We start from the raw sequence: 17,235 nt of genomic DNA on the forward strand, positions 1-17,235 counted from the left end.
TGATGAGAGCCTGAAGATGTCTGGTTTTCTGAGTGGGTGCAAACAGTAGCAGAACTAGCATTCAAACACATTTCCTCTGACACTAAATCCAGTTTCTTTCTACTATACCAAAATCTCTATTGCTAAAAACCTCTAAAATATGAATGAACACATTTTAGTGAATATTCTAGAGTAAATATGAATGAAATTTCTCTAATGATTTTGTGCTATTTCAAGGTCATCACTCTGATATTTCCTCATCATTCTTTTTTTTTTTTTTTGCTTTTTGGAGGGGGTAAGGTAGGGCAATTGGGGTTAAGTAACTTGCCCAAGGTCACACAGCTAGTTTTGTGTTGAGTGTCTGAGGCTGGATTCGAACTCAGGTCCTCCTAACTCCAGGGCCAGCGCTCTATTCCCTGCACTACCTAGCCACCCCTTTCCTCACCATTCTACAGTATAGTATATGTAAAAGCTGAAAGAGACTTTCATGATTCCTTCTTTACCCTTTCAGCACTACTACCCAGTTATACCCTAAGAGTTTTTTTCTTTTAAATTGCTTTCTTATAGGAGTTTAGTTAATTGCTTATTTTATTTTTCTCTTATAATAGAGAACATAGAAAAAATTCTGGTTAATTACAGGTTCTAGCTAGAATAATTCCAGTTAATTTAACATGTCAAAACAGAATTCATTCTACCCACAAACTCCTTTGGGGTCTATGGACCCAAGACTAAGAACTTACAGAAAATGGTGCTTGAGCTGAATCTTGAGGGAAATTAGGGATTCTAAGAGGAAGAGGTGAGGAATAAGTACATAACTGACATGAAGGATAGCCAATGTAAAGGCACAGAGAGAGGAGACAACAGTATTTTGTAGGAACAATAAGAAGGCCAGTTTGGCTGGACTATAGAATTGGTGATGGGGAGTGATGTGTAATAAAGATGGAAAGGCAATTTGGGGCCAGGGCGCGGAGAGCTTTGAAAGTTGAGAGAGGGATGTATATATATTCAACAGGGAGCCATTGTAGTTTGTGAAAGAGGGGTATGACATAGTCAGATATACACTATGGGAAAATCATTCTAGCATCTGCATGGGAATTGAGGTAGGGGAGACATGGGACAGAGAGACCAATTATAAGGCTATTGTGATAGTTCACAAGAGAGGTGATGAGAGGATCTGGGTGTTTGGAAAGAAGTGGACAGATCAAAGAGATTTTGAATATTTGGAAAAGAAAAGAACTATAACTGAATCTGCAAAATAAAAAGGTTGCCCAAAACTTGATTTTTTAATTTAAAAAGAAAACTTTCCATGTATTGTTGGGAGCTATATAAAACAGTTTTAATTTGTATTAGCTGTATTCACAAAAGAATAATTTGAGACAATTCTTCCCATTTCCAAAAAAGAGAGACCCTGAGATAATTTAGAGAGATTTAGTGTATGTAGTAATAGGACATATATTATTACTCTCCTTGAGCTGAAGGGGAATGGGAGGTTAGTTTTGGGTGTGATAAATCTAGGATTAAGAACAAATTATTCCTAGAGCACTACAATAAACAGCCATGCAACAAAATGCTGTCACACTTTCATAGAAAGAAGCGTAGCAACATGGATGTCTTTCAAAGTACTACTTCACTTTTACTAGCTTCAACTTCTAGCAGAAATGGACTTAAACCAGGGTCAAATTCTACATATTTTACTGGTAACCAAAGTCCTGTAACATGCTGGCATCTACACTGTGTAAATATTTGGGTAGGCAATAAAAGCACTTAGAAGACAAACACATGCAGTTTTAAACAGGGGAAAAATCTCAAATACTCAAGGAAACCAACTAGTATTTTGTATTAATGATAACAATAAGGCTTTTTGAAATTTTCATATGGAAAAGTTGAAAAATATTTAAATATATCTTCTTATCAAGTAATGAAATTTGAATTTTTTCCATGGTGAAAAGTATTTGATAGCATTTTTTAATTCAAAAGTTATTCTCTTGAGTTCTTAAAGCATGTTTATTTACTTTCCTGCTCATAGAACCATATAATCTTTTTTCATTTATGACTGCTCCCCCAGAGAAAATCAATGGCTTTACAATGTGTTACTGGGAAGAAATGGACAATGAGTCAGGTCAAGAATTAAACAGAACAAAGAGAGGGTGAGCAACCTTTAGGGAATTGCAAAGTTTTTTTTTTTAATGATCCCAAACTTCTCTCTGAAACAAGGACTTTTTTTTTTAAACCACCAGTATTCTTCCAATGATGTTGTATGGCTGGAGCTCAAAGAGTACTACAATCTCTGAGAAACTAAAATGAAGGATCATCCTATGGACAAGGGAGTGTGAGTAGACGCATCACATACAAACATAACTGGTAGGTGGTGCTATGGGACCTATGCCTCTCCATGAACACTCCCCTTTTGGAATAAGGGCAACTTCTTGTAGTTCAGTCATGTCCAACTCTTTGTGACCCCATTTGGGTTTTTCTTGGCAAAGACACCGAAGTGGTTTGCCAATTCCTTCTCCAGCTCATTTTCCAGATGAGTAAACTGAGGTAAACAGAGGTAAGTGACTTGCCCAGGGTCTCACAGCTAGGAAGTTTCTGACGCTGGACTGAACTTGGGTCTTGCTGACTCCAGGCCCAGTCCTCTGTCCACTGTCCCACTCAGCTTTCCTATGAACTTGTTCACTCTTTCCTAAATTCTAGCTTAGCCTGCTGAGGAAGTAGATTCTCTCTTAGTGTTTTACTATGCCCCCAAGGACAAAAAGAAAAGGGAAGATGAAAAGAATAAACCTACCTGAGGCTTACATCAGCTAATTCTGTTTATTCCTGATTCTCCTGCATAACTTAGGGCAAATGGTTGCTCTGAATCATGGGGCCTAGCTTCTTCTATAATTGAGAAGCTTGTAAGAGTTATTAATTTAAAAAACTCTCACAAGAACCTCATTCATATAGCTCAAGCCCTGAATTGAGTCAAGGAAGAGGCCTTTCCCTCCCACTCCAATAATCCAGACAGAACATCTATTCTCTGCATCTTTCTGTGTGAATATGACAGTCCATTCACCAACTCACTCCATTGAAGTCAACAGCACAAATATCACAAAGTAGTTATAATTGGTCATAATTTTATATCAAGGGTAAGACAGCTTTTAAGTTATTTAAGAAAAATGCACAGAAATTATGAATGCCTTCAAGAACAGAACAATCCTGGCATAAATGCCTGCTATCTGCAGGCGGATGGGGAAAGAGTAAACTAAATATTACACTATCCTACTACATATCTTAGTCTGTTCCCCGAGATTCTCCTTCTCAGTAGGTTTGAGGAGGTAGAAGTGGTAAATTGGGAGAGAGATAAGCCACTCAGTACCACAATCTTGGGTTCACGATATCTAATGCCTTTTGGAGCATCTGTGTGTGCCTGCCTGTCTGCCTCCCTATTTCTCTGGGTCTCTTTCTCTGTGTGTGTCTCTCTTTCTATCAAAAGGCCAGCCCACAGTTACATTGCTGTTGTTGAAAACACTCCTGCTCCTTGAAAATGAAACCAGAATCCACACACTGAGCTTCTCCTTCCCAAGGGCAGGGGAACTTATTGTGTCCACTTGGACCACATTTCTGAGAAGTCTATGAAGCTATGTCCTCTGGATGTCTCCTTTGCAGACGGTCAGATTTACTTCAACGTCTGGTTACACAAACAAGTCATTACATGGGAGAAGTACTATCTAAGAAATATTTGACTAGAAAAAAGATACAGTCACCTACAGAGAACAAGGGATAACTGATAGAGAGTCGATGCTCAATTCACATCTGTAGAATATAAAGAAAACAGCAGGAAAGCCTCATTGGAAGGAATATCCATCCACACTGATGAGCCTACAGGTGCACAGGGCTGCTGTGCTGCCCTCATTGTAGTATGCCAGTGAAACCTGGAGAGTAAACCAGCCCATTCCAGGAAACTGAATGGCTTTCAGATGAATTGTCTTTGGAAGATTGAACCAACCCTTTGGAGCACTAAATGCTACCTCATCAGCATAAGAAAGAGGGTGTAGCTTTCAGAAACATCGAACTTAAAGCTCCAAAGGTGCGTTTCATTATGTTGAAGATATAGGTTGGTAAAATGCTGAGTAAAAATATATGGTCTCTTATCAAAGGAAAAGTCATTTTAGTGACCCCTATGGGTTAGGACCAGAATTACTAAATTGAAGAGAGAAATAATACTACAACAAAACACAGTTAGAACAACCCCAGTCTCTGACACACCCCTTTCTCCTTACTCTTAGAATTGGGTCAAAAGGAATTTAAATTATACACCACCTCTTTATATTATGTTGGGGTCTGTGCTAAGATGAAAGTCTAGGTTAAACGACTCTGCAACATGGTCTGTGCCTCAGTTGTTATAATGGGGCTCCAGGGATAGTAATTATGTATATTTAACAAGTAGAAAACAATTTACTGCATCAAGCATCATGTTTCATTTGCACTAGCTTCTTGCGTAAAAGTCTTGCTCTAGAGCTGTGCTGTCCTGATAGGGGCCCAAGATTTCTAATTAGCCTCAGATCCCTAACCAGCAGAGTGCTGGTATATGTTTAACAACCAGCTCTACAAAAATAAAATAAAATAAAGTAAGTCTGCAGGCAGGACACAAACTTTTAAGTTTATTCTGCTTTATTAACATTTTCTCCATCACTTTCACAAGTCTAGACAATCAACAAAACAACAAACTGAACCTTGATTCACAGAGTTTGCCAGTTTCTGTGGTCTAAGTACTGACATGTTAACAATTTAACAGTAGGCTCTGGTGAGGCCTGGTGTAAGTTGGCTTCAGCACACCCCTGTCCCTAACCATGCTTCTTCCTGGCCATCTTCATGACATGCCTAATGGCCCTGCCCCTCTTTCCATTTCATTTTCTGGGAAGAGTAATTCAATTTTATCACTGTTTCTGGAAAGGCATGCCAAACAGTCTGTTAAACAATGTGTATTTAATTAAACATTTGTCATATGCTGCCCAATGCAACCAAGCATTGGGGATACAAAGAAAATAAAAAATGGGCCCTGTCCTCTAGGAGCTTACATTCTAATAGGGGAGACAAAATGTACATGCAAAATATAGAAGGTAACCTTAGAGGGGAAGGTCCTAGCAACAAGTAAAGCCACCTTCACGGTTATTGGAGCAACACCTGTCCTGCTGGGAGAAGTCTTCCCAGGCTTGGCATCCCCCTCAGCCACCCAAGGGTCTGAGGCCTGTCAGTTACCCTTGACCTCCAGGATTTTTCTCAAAGGTCTTTCCAGTTCTAAGTTCACAGACAGGTGGACATCTGATGAAGACCATGATCCTTCGAGCACCATTTTCATGGCATAAATTTCAAAGCTGACCTGTAGGTGTCTTCTGTTGCTTTCCCGGGTGCCCAAATTGTTAGTTCCTGCTCTCTCCTCAGGTACTGCTTGACATTAGTGATCAGATACCAATATCTGGTAGTAACCTCAAGACCATGTAAATTGTATTATAAAACTGCACAAGAAAGGGCTCTGAAATTTCATAATTTATAGATTAACTATATAATTGAATCACTGAGAACTAAGGTATATTATTACAAATAATCTATCTCTATTAAACTTTAATCTTTGTAATTTAACTCTAATAAATTAGAGAGATCTGCTATATTTCCATATTCCCCTACATAACTTCACCTTAGTCTTTGTGAGCAAGAACAGCTAACACTGACTTAGGCAGACAGTGGTAATTGGCACAGTGGATAGAGTGCTGGGGCCTCCTAACTCCAAATTCAAATCTGGCCTCAGACACTTAATAGCTGTGTGACCTTGGGAAAGTCACTTAACCCTCTTTGCCTTGAAGGCTAAAAGGACTAATAGAGGTTTCCATCCTTCTTTTTGGTGGGTACTCTATACCTTCCTAGAATAACTACATGGTACAGTGGATAGAGAACTGGGGCCTGGAGTCAGGAAGTCCTGAGTTCAAATAAGGCCTCAGAAACTTACTGGCTATGTGATCCTAGCCTAGTCACTTAACTCAGGTTGCCTCAGTTTCCTCATCTGTCAAATGAGCTGAAGAAGGAAATGGAAAACCACTACAGTATCTCTACCAAGAAAACCCCAAATCAGGTCAGGAAGAATCAGACACAATTGAAAACTGAACAATTGACACCACAGAGAACTGGCCTCTCCTTTTGGTCTTCTTGGACAAACTTACAAAACAGTTACACATCCCAGACAGAAGGATCTGCTAAAAGGCCATATACACAGTCTCCATGCTACATTTTAACCAAAATACAATGCATTTAGACAGCATTAGCATTTTGTCCTAAGATGGGAAAGGATAAAAATAAAAGAATGTCTAATAATATAATAATAAAAATAAAAGAATGTCTAATAATAAAAATAAAAGAATGTCTAATAATATAATAATAAAAATAAAAGAATGTCTAATAATATAATAATAAAAATAAAAGAATGTTCCTGGACGTATTAGAGAGCCAGCTCTAAGGCCATTTCCAAGAAGACTTCCATCATCATCCTAGTAAGTAAAGATCTCCTTCACACCTCACACAGAAGCGTATTTTGTCCTTCATTATTGTAGCTATGTAATATGATGCATATGAATTGTTAGCTGTGTTGCAAGTTTCTTGAAGTTTTATACAAACTTTGTATCTTCTCTAGTGCCTATGGCAGTGCTCTGAACCCAATACAGGTTTAGTGATGTCTATTTTGTTCTGTTGTATTGTACTGTCTTGTATTATCACCGGGTGGGACTGATCTCTATGAAAGGGCTGAAGCAGTTGTATATAAAAGGTTTCAACTCAAGTTTGTAATGTCTAGGCCAGGGGTGGGGAACCTGTGGTGTTAAGGCCCCATGTGGCCTTCTAAATCCTTAAATGCAGCCCGCCACTTTGAAGGGCCCAGGTTCTCCACCCCTGGTCCAAACTCTAATTATACAGTTTCACCTAGAGCTGCTGTGTTTAAGAACTCCTTGAACTTCACTTTAAATCATTACAATCACTCAACTTTTAAGTTCACCTCCAGGACAGAACATTCACAAAGTTCCATGGTGCCCTCTTAGTGTGTGAGCACTCTGGACACACAAGACACTAGAATGTTAGGTGCGGGACTCAGTGGTGCTGCCAGTGCCCTCAACAGAAGAAAGAATGTGGCTACCTCTGTAAAGGGCTCTTCAGCAAAGTACAGCATGTGTTAGAAAAACCCAAATGCAAATAGACAAAAGCAAGTGAAACTACAATATTAACTTTGGTAAAGTCACTGACAGTGGACAAAAAATAGCTCATGTGATGGCTTTCCCCTTTGACCTATCCAATTTTTCTCTATTTCTCATCTGTATTTTGTATATATTTAAGAATGCACCTTTCATTTCCTCTGATGGAATCTGAGCCCTTTGTTTCATTTCCATCCTTGTAGCCCCAGAGTAGGCACTTATAAATGCTTGTTGACTGACTGAATCTTTGAGGGGGTTGAGGGAAGAAAAGAACATGGAAATGGATCATTAAAAAAAAAGAGAAGAGAGAATTAACAACGAAGGGGATCAAGAAAGACCAAGTTCAAGAAAAGTTCAACAGCTTGTAATGGACTCTGAACCATTCTATTCAAATTTATTTCCATACTTGTTTGAGGGCGGTGGACAGAGCCCTGATCTGGACACTGGGAGACTTGGGTGACTTGAGTTTGAATCCAGCCTCAGATGCTTACTATGTGACTCTGGATACTTGCTTCCCTCACTTTCCTCAACTGTATAATGAGAATAATAATATCACCTACCATTGTAAAGTGCTTTGTAAGCCTTACAATACTATTTAAATGCTAGCTGTTATTATTGTTAAAAAAAATTAAGGATATAAACAATAATCCAGCATATAGGTCCATATAGGCAGACAATCACACTCAAGGCATCAGTACTCGGTGACCTCAGATAGTGACCTTAACTTTAGCAGAACTAAGGAGTTGGGGCTAAACAGATAAGAGGCTTTATGCATGGAATATTTGGCATTAGAAAGACAAATTCTTCTATCCCACTGTATTGAGAAGACCTCTTGACTCTGACCCACTTTTCCTCACTGCGTGCTTTGCTGTTTTAGGACTTGGTCAAAGGACAGGAGGTTCTGCTGCCTTTTAAAGAAAAGCCTCAGTTTGGGTCAAGCACAGTCAGTACCACACATTCGGCAGCCATTCCTTGGTGGCGATAAGGTAGGGCCAGGCACCTCACTTGAAGAATTTTAAGAATTTCCTACCCTTCCCACAATCCGATGACCAGAGCATTTATTTTAATACCCACTCTTCTGCCAAGAGCTCACTTGGATTCATGAGTTTTTATCGGAACAGGCAGAGGCACACTGTAAGAATGAACACAGCTGTGCCTTGGGAAATAATTGATGCCAGAATAAGAAAGAAAAACACTAAGCCCAGCCATGCTTCATGCTGATGCACATCTCCAAATATGGCATTACTGAAAAAGAAATCAAAGGCCAATGACCAACCCAACAATGAGTTTCAGTTCCCGTCACCCCTTCCCACAAGAGAGGTGTACAGTGAGGCACCCACTCCTCCTGGCCCCTAAGTACATACATAAAAAACACAGGTGTGTACAAATGCTTAGGGTAATATACACAATACATATATATGCATATATACGTGTATATATGTATATGTAAATTACTTGTCCACTTAAGTGGCTGTTGGCTCCAAATATGGCAGTATTCAAAAATAAAACAAAGCACACTAATCAACTCAACAATGAGTTTTGTTTTTTCATCCCAGAGTAACGAGGGGTAGAAGGAAAAGAGGTGAAACAGAGAGAGTGCACATATGTACACACACACATCCTCATGCACACACATGTGTATAAACACATATGTTTGTGTGTACATGCAATTACAACACAGATAGATATTAGTTCTAGAAGAGCAATGGATGACTATATATACTAGAAAAGAGGGCCTCCAAAACCCTGTTGCTTTATAACCACAAAATCAGAATTTTAAAACTAAAAAGTTCAGGGACATCTAATATAGGCCCCTCCCCAATCTATCCTTTAGAGGGCTTAAGTCAGTTTTCAGATGGGAGTGAATAGCTACCTACCTAAACCTTCTCAGTGATAAAGGGTAGACAGACCAGAGGGTGAGATTAAACAGGGTTCATTCAGTGGGGAAAATGAGGGAGCAATACTTTTTTGTAGCTTCATATCTGAACTAATTATTCTTGTTAAGAAGACACAAAACTCAGTTGTTTCTAAGATGCTGGAAGACTGCACATGTTTGCAGTCTAAACGTGGGTGCCCTTGTAAAGAGTTTCAGTTGCCTGGTTGGTCAGCACATCAGAACAGCACAGCATACCTGCCCTGCAACATGTTTTCAATCAAATGGTTTCCTTTGTACATTAGGGGCCCTTAGCACATCCAATCATTCATTAATTTAAACATTAAGTACTTCCATGTGTAAACACATCACACATCAAAAGGTTACTTCAAAAGCCATATAACAATTAGTTTTGGAAACAAAGGAAGATGGAAGAATAATTTATAACTCTTCCAGAGCTACCCAGCATCATTTTAATACACAATCCAACTTGAAAACCGCAGCCAATGGTAATAATAGTAGCAATAGCTGGCATTTATCTACAACGCTTTAATATTTGCAATGTGCTTTATAAATCACAACGACTTCATGAAGTAGATGTTATTACTGTCTCCATTTTACAGGTGAGGAAACTGAAACTGAGAGTTTATGGAATGGACCAAAAGGTTGAGAACCAAAGTCAAATTAAGCATAATTGATCAGTTTAATGATTATTATGAAGAGAACCTTGGGAATTCTGGATTTGTCTTGGTACTAACATTTACTAACTGTGTGACCTTGACACTTCTAACTCTGATGGGGAGAAAGTTCTTAAATTCTTTGCATGACGTTTTCTTCATTAACTTCCCGCCTCGTTCCATAAGTTTGGGTCAAGCACAGTTAGTACCACAAATTCAGCAGCCATTCCTTGGTGGCTTTTTTTTTTCTGTCTACATTTGTAATTTCATGAGTATAATGAATCCCCTGGCATAGAGACACCATCTACCAGTGACGATCAGCAACTCACCAGTAACTTATCATCCTAGATAGTTGCCTGGGGGCACTAAGTTTAAATGATTTTACCCTAAAGCTCAAGATTTGATCCCAAGCTTTCTTGATCCTGCCCTACCATCATCTCTGAAATGGGGAGAGTAATATTTTCACTCCATATCTCAGAGGAATAGTTGAGGAAAGAACTTTTAAAGCTTTTTATAAACATTAGATGCTACTGTACGTTGTAACTAAATGTTGCATGCTGAAGTCAGTTCTACATTATACACTCTTACATTGAGCAAGCATCTTCTATTAGTGACTAATTTTACTTTTCAGTCTATTAAGAGTTAATATCCTCACCCCCAAAAGAGTTAATCACATTAAAGAATGTGATTTATTGACATTTCAACTCCGTCTTCAGTTCTATGTGCAGAAATGTCTCTGCTTTAGGAAAATTTTAAAAGAAGCCAAACCTTGTAGAATATTAGAATGAAAGATATCAGCTTGCATGAAGATGTGAGACATTTGTGATTTAGTAAAGTGGATAATTTTCTATTTCCTTTGGGAACAAATGATCAAAATTTAGATTCATGGATAAGTGATAGGAGAGGTATATATTTGGAAATAAAGATAAAATAATAGCAAAATCTATCAATAAAAATGTAAATTTCTAGACTATCACGTTCTCAATTCAAATATAAGTTCAAAGCCATTTTTAAGCCAAATGACTTTTGACTTACGAACTTTACTAAATCATTAAAGCAAATAAATTTATTAAATAATTAAGAACTTATTACAAGAAGATGTACAATTTACACTATAATTGCAAAGTATAGTTATTTTTGAAATCCTATTTGGATGGTGACTTGTAACAATGTCTTACTGTATGGTGTGAGTCAATTTCATGGGTTTTTATAGGATTTAGAATAAAACACTGCGTAATACCACTAGAGAAATTTTTTTTTTTAGAGAAATAAATTTTTCCTTTCAGTGATTGTTTTTGTTGTTGTACATACCTTAAAGGAACCTTTCTGACAATGCTTATAATTCCTACTGCATTTCTTAAAAATCCTTCTTAACTTTCTCTATCACTCCAGCATCAACTCTGGCCTTACACATCTGAAGAAAAACACTGTTTTAATCGATAAAGCCAGGTCCTTTGAATGCCCTCCACCCCTTTCTTCTCTCGCATATCAAGCCTGGTAGCTTACTGAGATGCTCTGACTTCCTCTCCGGGCAGGGCTGAGGAGGTGGCGTTGAGGAGGGATGGACTGGAATGCTCTAACAACTGTGGCAAGCTAATGGGGGAGGAAAAGGAATTTATTTTCCTATGATAAATCCCTATTCTCCTTGACCTTGCTAGTGCAGAGTGAACCTCATTTCCCTAACTAGACTTTTAAAAAAAAATTTCAACTAGAATTGAAATTAGGCCTACTTTAATTGCTTCTAAACTCCAAGGAATTTGAGGAAAGATGTTTTGGGTCTAAATGGTATTGGGACAGAAACACAAAGAAAGCATGGCTCTAATTACATGCTTCAAGATACCCAACTGAAGCTTCTGTTTCCAATTCATCTACAACAATGAGGTGAACGATTATGGCAAACAAGTGTGTGCCTTTATTTGGTTTCTCACCCTGCTTTTAATGTGCTGGCTGACTTTTTTTTTAAAGAGGGTCCTAGGATCTGTTCCCTCTAAACTTTTGTTTCAACACCAAATAATCAAGAAAGCATAAGCCCCAAGAAATCCACAAGGCTGTGTATATGCATAAATACATGCGAGTGTTCTTGTAGACCTGAGTGAACCAAGGAAAAAGACAAGGTCAGAAGCTGAATGTTGAGAAGTTGTGACCGTGTGGGTAAACTCTGACAAATAAAATCCTTACCTTATTTAAGAAAATTCAGATATGATGAACATAGAGCTGAGAGGTCAGTGGTGAATATTACCCTCCCCCTACCCCCATTTTATAATTGAGTAAAGAGAGGCTCAGAAACATTAAGCGACTTGCCCTGGTCACACAGGTACTAAGTGTTGGAGGCAAGATTCAACTCTCCTCCTGATTCCAAGCCTAGAACTCTCTACTACACCATGACGTCTTACTTCTCGAGTTTACTTATACTCATCTAGACCCACCGGTAATTGATAGGCAGTAACATTTAAGCAGCCATGAGACCACAAGATCATAGATTTAGCATCCAACAAGACCTCAGAGGTCACCAATCCACATCCTCAATGAACAGATGCAGGAATAAAAGGGTGTTAGCTGGCACTTGTTAATTCAGGTTCTATTCTGGGACTAAAGGAAACACTTGTAAATAACTTGTAAAACAGTTAACAAAATGAGATTTATTTAGCCTTGACAGATCAAGGACACAGCAAGTTCTTAGCTTCTCTAGAAAATCTCCCTTATCTCCACATGGTCAGCGGGGCAGGACATGGCCTTTACCAATTCAGGCAGGCCCCTACTCCACATGGAAGAGCAGGGAGGGCACTTTTTTATGTACTTAGGTGACCAAGACACTAAGTCAAGGGAAACAGGGGCCAATCAATTCCCATGGACAGCTTTGTTGCCTTTTAGGGAAAATGAATCCCTCTTGCAGAGAGATGGAAGAATGCTGGAAAATTTTCATGTTATTACAGAAGGCCTAAGAGGTGAAATCACTTGTCCAAGGTCATACAAAATAGTAGGGGAATGGAAGGGAAGAAACATTTATTAGGTGCTGTTATGTGCCAGACACTGAGCTCACAACAACCCCAGGAGGTAGGTGCCATTATGACTCCCACTTTACGGTTGAGGAAACAGGCAAGCACAGAGGTTAACTGACTTATCCAAGGTCACAAAGCTAGTGAGTATTAAAGATAAAATTTGAAATCAGGTCTTCTTGACTTCAGGTTCAGTACTTTATCTACTTTTCTGACTAAATTGAATATGAATGCAAAATTAGGTCTAATAAACATCCAGAAATATAAAATGTTTTTCATTTGCTTCAAGAATGGCATACTCAGAGCAGATTTTCCAACTGAATTGTCGAATATTATTAAGTATTTATGTATGCTTAGAGTGCCTAGGACAGTGCTTTACACATATTTGTATACCATACATACACATACATGTACTGCCTGAGTTAGATGTTTATAGGTGGGAAATAATGCTGAACTTCCAAACTCTAAGAGATCTGTGATCTCATCAATGTGGGTATTCCCTCTAGTGAAGCTGGTTGTGATCCCACATGCCTTCCCACGTGGTGGGGGATTCCTATCTGTGTCCTCCCATAAACTCATCACAGTGGGTCACCTAATGTGCCTTTTTTCATAGATAAATTTTTATTTTATTTTTAAGAGCTTTTTATTTCATTCATGAAAGTTATATTCCTTGCTTGCATTTTTCCCCAGTGAGTAAACTGTACTCCCAATCTTCTATTCAGACTTCAGTTGTTTGGTTCAACTCAATAAACCCATATTGAACCCAGTGCAGGAACTAGGTTGTATAGGCAAGGTTAGCAGCCACTCAGGGCGCAATGGGGAAAGGTTACCTCTCAACATTACATTTATAAATGAATATATTTTAATGGCAGAAAATTTCACTCTTAAAGCATATAGCTATTAATTTTGTTAAAAATCATGTCACACATGTCATAAATATAGGCTCAAAGCCTGAAATAGAGAGTAAAACAAAAGGGACATGATTTTCAGTTGCCTAAGGCATTCAAATCCCTTGTATGAGCTCTGAATGTCTACTATGTAAAAAGCACTGCACTGTTTAAGGGAAAAAGTGGGTGAGGGAGGACTTGGCACCACATGAAATAATTCTACTGGCACATTCTTTAATAATTTTGGGATCAAAATAGCACTGAAACAAAAAAGTAAAGGTCATTTGAAATCCAAGTCTAAATGATGTATTGGGATGGGAAGGACGACACTAGATGGCCTCTAAAGGACCTTCTAGACCCAAGATTCTGATTCTATGATCAGAAGCCAACAGATTAGAAAGCAAAAGAAGTTGGGAGGCCCTATTTCTGGAATGGACCCTCCTCCATCATTGACACTGGAGCCCTAACAACAGAAAAAACAACAGCAGCAAAACCTCACAATGCTGGGGAAAAACCCAACAATAACAATGGCCCAACTTCTACAGCCCATATGATTACAATTATAAATGATGTGGAAATAGAGGGTCTTCACAGGATCGCAGATTTAGGGTGGCAAGCAGCCTTTAGAGATCACTTATTCTCACAAAGGCCTTTGAAATTTAAAAATATTAGACTATAGAACTTCCATAACTTGGGATACCAGTGTGACAGCTATTATCTGTAAACCACATTTTAAAACAGGCTGAATTTGTTTCTGAGAGAGTATATGGAATCCAGTACTACTCGACATACTATAGAATAGAAGTGATTGTAATCACTTAACTTCTCAAAGCCTTAGTTTCCTCATTTGCAAAATGAGGATAACAAAAATTGCAGTGCCTTGCTTTTAGGGTTTGTGAGGAAAGAGATTTGTAGACTGCAGTGTCATATAAATATGAGATGCTATCAATATGGTGATCTTGTTATCTCCTAGGGACATTTTCTGTTTGTCATAAGATCTGAAATAAGAATATACTATGTTTGACTGCATAATGGAGCTTTTCTAAAGTTTAATAAATTGGCTTTTCCAAGCTTTCATAGATTTCCATCATTCTTATGTTCTACGTTATCAAGTATAAGTCATGTTCTCACCTCCTTCATTCTGTCTTCTGTCTCCCAAACAACTACCCATTCACTTAAGCAATTATTTCCTTCAGTAAAAAAGAGATAACTTCAGGGGCGGCCAGGTAGCACAGCGAGTAAGAGCACCGCCTCCAGTGTTGGGATGACCTGGAGATCAAATCCGGGCTCAGACACTTAGCACCCACCCAGAAATAACTGGCTATGTAACCTTGAGCAAGTTACTTAACCCCAATTGCTTAGGGGTGGCCAGGTGGCTCAGTGAGTAGGAGCACCGGCTCCAGTGTCAGGATGACCTGGATCAAATCCGGGTTCAGATACTCAGCACCACACCCAGAAATAACTGGCCATGTAACCTTGAGCAAGTTACTTAACCCCAATTGCTTAAGAAAAAAAAAGAGATAACTTCCTAAAATTAACTCATTTGCAGAAAGTAATTCAAACTTTCCAAACAAAAATTTTCAAGGCAAATATGTTATAAATATTTATTTAGTAGCCCATATTTTGATTTAGCATTACTAACATTTGGTGTGCTATATTAGTACATGCTTTCATAAATATGTTCAGAAGAATATTCATTTTAGGATCCAGGTTTTTAGGAATTCTTAACCTCTTCTGCATCTTTCAAGGACCCCTCTAGCAACCTGATGATGCCTATGGACTCCTTATCACAATAATGTTTTTAAATGCATGAAATAAAATATATATGATTATCAAGGAAAGGAAAAGTTGATGAAAATAAAGATGATTTTTTTTCCACCATCAAAGTTCACAGAATTCCTGAAATCTATCCATTTATCTCTTTTGGGTCTCTGGAACCCAGTTTAAGAACATGTTCTAAGAAAAGGGATTATACACTACTGACTAGAGAAATGAAAATTAAAACAACTCTGAGATACCACTTCACACATACTAGATTGGCTAACATGACAGAAAAGGAAAATGATAAATGTTGGAGAAGATGTGGGAAAATTGAAATATTAATGCATTGTTAATAGAGTTGTGAACTGATCCAACCATTCTAGAGAGCAATTTGGAACTATGCCCAAAGGGGTATAAAACCAAGCAATACCACTACTAGGTCTGTATCCCAAGGAAATCATAAAAAAGGGAAAAGAACCCACATGTACAAAAATATTTATAGCAGCTCTTTTTGTGGTGGCCAAGAATTGGAAATCAAGGGGATGCCCATCAACTGGAGAATAGCTGAACAAGTTGTGGTATATGAATGTAATGGAATACTATTGTGCTATAAGAAATGATGAGCAGGCAGATTTCCGAAAAACCAGAGAGACTTACATGAACTGATGCTGAGTGAAGTAAGCAGAACAAGAGAACATTGTACACAGCAACATTAACACTGTGCAATGATTAACTATGGTAGACTTAGCTCTTCTCAGTAGTACAACCATCAGTAATACAAAAATTGTATAAGACTCATGATGGAAAATGCTATCCACATCCAGAGAAAGGACTATGGAGTCTGAAGGCAGATCCAAGCATATTATTTTCACTTTCTGTTTTATATTTTTTTCTGTCTAGTGCTTTTTCCCTTATGTTATGATTCTTCTTTTACAACACAACTAATGTAGAAATATGTTTAACATGACTATACATGTATAACCTATACCAGACTGCTTTCTGTCTTTGGGAGGGTGGAGGGAAGAGAGGAAGGGAGAAAAATTTGGAATTCAAAATTTTACAAAAATGAATGTTGAAAACTATTTTTATAAATAATTGGAAAAATCCTATTAAAAAAGGAAAAGGGTCATGTTTATGTATCACTTAATAAAATTTGTTGTTGATGGAGGGGGCATATAAGATAAAAAGAATCATAGATGTAATTCACTATTTGTAGATATGTGAAGAAGTAAAGGAAACTAGGAAAGAGGTAAAGGTTGAATAGTAAATTAATATAAAGATATATGTGTGTGTGTGAGTGTGTGTATAAAGCGCACTGTGATGGACCCTTCCTGTTGGCCTGCCAGGCTTCCTTCAGCAGGAGATTTGTTTCTCTCTGTCACTTTGTGGGTTCTGTAGCTCTAAAGTTTGTTTACAGTCATTTTTTATATGTATTGGAGGAGGTGGAAGGTGGAGCTGTGCGGAAGTCCTGTTTCTACTTTGCCATCTTGACTCCGTGACTTTCATTGTTTTCTAAAACTTTTGTTTACTTGTTAAGTAACAATAAAGTACAGATTTCAAGTTTGGATATATTCCCTAATCCTCCCTGGGTCATTCACTCTTTTAAAACTATTTCACAAGTAAGCTAATATAAAGTGAATTTACCAAAAGTGCTGGTTTTGGAGTAAAAAAAAGCCTAAGTTCAAAACCTGGTTCTGCTACTTACTAATTTTTTTTTTTTAACAAGTGCCACAAGTCAAGGGCATATCTTTTTAAATTTTATTTTCTGCTTTTTTGGGGGGATGAGGGCAGGGCAGTTGGGGTTAAGTGACTTGCCCAAGGTCACACGGCTAGTGTTAAGTGTCTTAGTTT

General features: G+C 38.1%; 1 protein-coding gene across 3 annotated transcripts in view; it reads right to left on the reverse strand.

Moving 5' to 3' along the window:
* Window positions 1-17,235, reverse strand: part of TBCK (TBC1 domain containing kinase) — a 268,364-nt gene that overhangs the window by 62,490 nt on the left and 188,639 nt on the right. The gene's annotated exons all lie outside the window — the stretch shown is intronic.

This window comes from Petaurus breviceps, unplaced genomic scaffold, assembly GCF_028583685.1.
Source record: "Petaurus breviceps papuanus isolate PSGF00001 unplaced genomic scaffold, PetGlider_PUasm1.0 126, whole genome shotgun sequence".
NCBI lineage: Eukaryota > Metazoa > Chordata > Mammalia > Diprotodontia > Petauridae > Petaurus > Petaurus breviceps.